The sequence below is a fragment of the Protopterus annectens genome, chromosome 8.part1, assembly GCF_019279795.1.
Source record: "Protopterus annectens isolate FY-2018-M chromosome 8.part1, PAN1.0, whole genome shotgun sequence".
In the NCBI taxonomy this organism is placed as follows: domain Eukaryota; kingdom Metazoa; phylum Chordata; order Ceratodontiformes; family Protopteridae; genus Protopterus; species Protopterus annectens.
The window spans coordinates 543,387,791-543,392,790 of NC_056742.1; the positions used below are offsets into that span (position 1 = coordinate 543,387,791).

The following is a 5,000-nucleotide window of genomic DNA, read 5'->3' on the forward strand; positions in this document are numbered from 1 at the left end:
ACAGGTTGACAGACGAGATCAGACAGGAGTCCCCGTGGACTATGATGATTGCAGATGACATTGTGATCTGTAGTGAGAATAGGGAGCACGTTGAGGAGACCCTGGAGAGGTGGAGAAATGCTCTAGAGAGGAGAGGAATGAAGGTCAGCAGGACTAAGACAGAATATATGTGTGTGAATAAGAGAGAGGATAGAGGAATGATGAAGATGCAGGGAGTAGAGGTGGCGAATGTGGATGAGTTTAAATACTTGGGATCAACCGTTCAGAGTAATGGCGAGTGTGGAAGAGAGGTGAAGAAGAGAGTACAGGCAGGATGGAGTGGGAGGAGAAGAATGTCAGGAATGATTTGTGACAGACGAGTACCAGTAAGAGTGAAAGGGATGGTCTACAAGAGGGTAGTGAGACCAGCTATGTTATATGTGTTGGAGACAGTGGCATTGACAAAAAGGCAGGAGTCAGTGCTGGATGTGGCAGAGTTAAAGATGTTAAGATTTGCACTGGGTGTGACGAGGGTGGACAGGATTAGGAATAAGTATATTAAAGGGTCAGCCCAGGTTGGACAGTTTGGAGACAAAGCCAGACAGGTGAGATTGCATTGGTTTGGACATGTGCTGAGGAGGGATGCTCAGTATATTGGGAAAAAGATGCTAAGGATGGAGCTGCCAGGTAACAGGAAAAGAGGAAGGCCTAAGATTAAGTTTATGGATGTGGTGAGAGAAGACATGCAGGTGGGTGGTGTGATAGAGAAAGATGCAGAGGACAGGAAGAAATGGAAACAGATGATCCACTGTGGTGTCCCCTAACAGGAATAGCCGAAAGAAAAAGAAGAAGAAGAAGAAGTAGGTGATTCATTCCCTCAAAAGCTCTTTTTAGGCATAAAAATGCTGCTGCACAGATATGTGTTTCCTACATGGAGTTGTAAATATAATTATTTGCATATAGAGGGCAGTGAGGACATTATAGCCTTCATGGAGACCATGCTGACAGTCAGTTAAGAGTCCATAGTTTTTGATCTATATTATTCTTTCAAAAGGCTTAGTTGTGGGACAGACTACTGAGTTAGGTCAGGAGCAGTAGCATAGCTACTGTGGGGCGAAAGGGGCAACTGCCCTGGGTGCAAAGTGATGGGAGGCACAATCAGCTGATCCTGATTGCTGGTATTGCATTTGCGTACAAATATGAGCCCTGTATTGCTCCCTGTGTGGGCTAAACTGCAGCAAACTGCTTGCTACAGTTTTTTAAATTAAAACCTGAACACTATAGAGCTCCATGCAGGCAGGGACATAAACTGTTGCAACTCTCTGCATTTGTAGCAAACAGTTTGCTGTAGTTTAAAAGAAGAAAGTTTTTTTTTTTTTTTTATAAAATATGTTGAAGGAGGGTTAGGGACAGGACACAGAAATGGGACCTGAATGGCTAGGCCAGGAGGGAGGATGTGTGTGTGTCATGTATCTGGCCACCTGATTGATATGACAGTAGAAAGAACAACATGGGGGTGGGTGCTGGTTCAGAGTACTGGCTCAGGGCACTGGTTGTACAGCTTTGCTTCTGGCCAGATGTCCTGAGGCCCTGTTGGCAGGGTTTATTTCAGGAGTGGGGACTATGACCGCATGCTCGAATTGCACAGGAACAATACCTGAAGTGATAGAGATCTTGAAAATATGAGAATCTATTTGGGAACAGACTGGCATGCTGCAGTAACAGAAACCTGGTTTAAGGCTGCAGAGGGCACACCAGCACTACCAGGTGAAAACTCGTACCATACATTTCGACCACAGAACCCGGACCGAAATACAAGAGGCAGGGGTGTATCCATATTTAGCAAGGATACCCACACCTCCAGGTTAGTGGCACAGCACAATGCTTCAGAGATCATCCATGTGCAACTAACAACAGGCAAAACTGCAACTCAAATTGTAGTTTGCTACAGATCACCCACCATGTTCCAGGACCCCCATTCCTCATTTCTGGAAACACTGGGAAACATAAAGGTCCTACCAAACACCCTAATACTGGGTGATTTCAATTACCCAAACATTAACTGGGAGAACTACTCAAGTACTAACTCCCTTGCCCAACATTTCCTACAATTTATAAACTCAAACACCCCGGATCAACTGGTCAACACTCCCAACAGAGGTGACAACATATTGGACCTGGTCATCACCAACATGGGTGACCGGTGTTCCACACTGGAGGTCAACCCCTCGCTGGTTAGATCTGACCATAAACAAATTACTTTGGATATCCACATCCCCCCCACCCCCAGACAAGGAAACCACCATGAAAAACTTTTCAAAAGCCAACTTCACATTACTTAAGACTGAGGTGGAAAGTTTCAAAGCCCCCATGCTAAAGGATAACGCTGTCCAAGCTGCAAAATCCTTTACTAATGCATTCTTCGGGCACCTACAAGAATGCATGGATCATGCTATCCCAAGCAAAACCAAGACTCACTCCTCCAAGAAAAGGAAACCAGTCTGGTGGACTCCTGCCATAAACAAGCTATACAATAGGAGGAGGAAACTAGTACAGAAAAGAGTAAAATACCAAGAAGAGAAGACATCCCTGATCAGTATCAGCAAGAAAGTACGATCCCCTCATAAAATCATCCAAGGTGAGCTTCAAAAGAAAAATTGCCAAGGACTCCAAAGATAACCACAAGGCATTCTTTAACTATGCCAAGAATCTAAGTGGCAATGCTCAGATCTGCTCGGAGTTAGTGCAGAATGGCACAAAATACACTGAACCAACCGATATTGCCAACATCCTGGCAGACAGGTTCAGTGCAAACTTCACCCCCTCCCACCCCTAAAATGGCTCATAACCGGGTGTATATTATATTCTTGAAAGCCGACAATGTCGAATCTGACATTGTTGGCAGGAGAATATTGAATGCTCAGAATCTCGAGCGTGTAAATGGAAATCTCTGTAAGGGGAGATTTCCATTTACTGCAATGTAGTGCAGTCTCAGAGTTGGTATATTTAAGTAGCAGGGGGTGTGGGGGGGGTGCAGGTTGCCCCTTTGCTTAAACCCACTAGGGTACTTTTTTCTTTTTTTTTTGTCTTTTTATAAGGTCAACGTTTGAAGACATCGACCATATGGTGTCGACCATATGTTGTTCAATGTTTTTAACCATCGATCTTATAATATAGACCCCCATAACCATACCAGAAGAATGTAGACCCCCTGAAATCACAGACACCCAGGTTAAAACAGCCCTCTCCAAAGCCAAAAACACAGCATCAATGGGACCGGACGGTTTCCCAGGCTGCGTCCTACATGAGCTCAAAGATGAACTAACCCCTCACCTAAACACACTGTTTAAACTCAGCCTCTCCACAGGCTATGTACCCATAGAGTGGTGCACAACAATGGTTATTCCACTCCACAAAGTTGGAGGCACAACAGACCTCAGGAACTATCGCCCTGTAAGCCTGACTAGCTTGGTCTGCAAGGCTATAGAGCGCATCATCATGGAACTCATTAACAGAGACATTGGGGACCTCCAAACACTGGGTCCTACCCAGTTCAGCTTTGTTAAGGGCAAATTTTGCCTTCTGAACCTGGTGGACTTCTTTGAGACAGTTACCAAGGCTATAGACGAGGGAAAGGTGGTACACACAGCCTACCTAGACCTCGCAAAGGCCTTTGACATCATTCCCCATTTTGGTATTATAGACAAGCTCACCAGCCTGAACATAAACCCCTACATCACAAGATGGGTTGCCAACTGGCTCATGGACAGAACCCACATGGTGAGAGTTGTGGGAGCTAGGTCCGACTCTAAACCGGTTACAAGTGGCATTCCCCAGGGCTCAGTCCCAGGACCCCTCCTGTTCGGCATATACTTCTCAGAGGAACACACAAGCACAGGAGGACTATGGCTGACCAAGTTTGCAGACGACTGCAAACTAGGGGCTATAATTGACTCTCTGGCTGACACAGACATCCTCCAAAAGGGTCTCACTGAGACGGATACCTGGTGTCAAAATCATGGCCTCAAGCTAAATGCCAAAAAGTGCATAGTCATCCCCTTTGGAAAAAACAAAGTACCCACAAACTACCACATAGGTGGTAGTCCCCTAAATACAGAAGACGTAATAAGGGATCTGGGGACCCAAGTAGATAGTAATCTCTCCTTTGATAATCACATTGCCAAAGAGGTTAGAAAATCCTTCTATGTGTACCACCTAATCACAAAGGGTTCACATCCAGATCAGAAGAGGTCATTGTGCCCCTGTACTCATCACTCATCAGACCCATCACAGAGTACAATGCCCCATTTGGGATGTACCTTACAAGACACCTGCAACAGCTGGAAAGACCACAGAAGTACCTCACCAAGAGGATCAATGGCCTCAAACAGATGCCCTATGCAGCTCGACTGAAGAAACTCCAGCTGTACTCGGTTGCATACCGCCTACTCAGAGGTGATTTCTGCCTGACATACAAGGCCATGTCCAACACAGAATTGATGGACATGCTCCACCTAAAGAAAAACATATCCCCTCGAGCCACACGTTCTAGGGATCTAAACCTCACCACAACAATAAATAGGACGTGCTGGAGGGATAGATTCCTGTCCCAGAGACTTCCCATGCTTTGGAACAAGTTTCCAATCTACATTATGCAGAGCTCCTCGCTAACACTTTTCAAGAGAAACCTTGACGAGTGGATGGGAAACAGAAAGCATACCCCGGGGATCACTTCAGTGGTTCTACTGGACAAAGGCACAGGGAACTAATCTAAGGGGGGGACAAAAGCCAACACATTCTGGCTAGGCTTATAAATGCCTTCGGGCAGATAGCCTAGTACCTACCTATGAACCTATTAACCTATAACTTTAGCTAGACTTTTAGTGCTCTGAGTATTGCATAGTCCCTGTCCTGGGTCATATAATAACTGTAGTGCATAAAACTCATGATATTTTACTGGGACAGTCCTTAGAACTTCCCACATTATATCCCAGTTTCCTCAGATAACAAGACTTTTAATC

The 5,000-nt window shown here is 45.3% G+C and overlaps 1 protein-coding gene across 1 annotated transcript in view; it reads left to right on the plus strand.

Annotated features, from left to right (window-relative positions):
• The window catches only part of CRISPLD2 (cysteine rich secretory protein LCCL domain containing 2), a 561,942-nt gene that overhangs the window by 485,272 nt on the left and 71,670 nt on the right, over positions 1–5,000 (plus strand). The window lies entirely within an intron of this gene.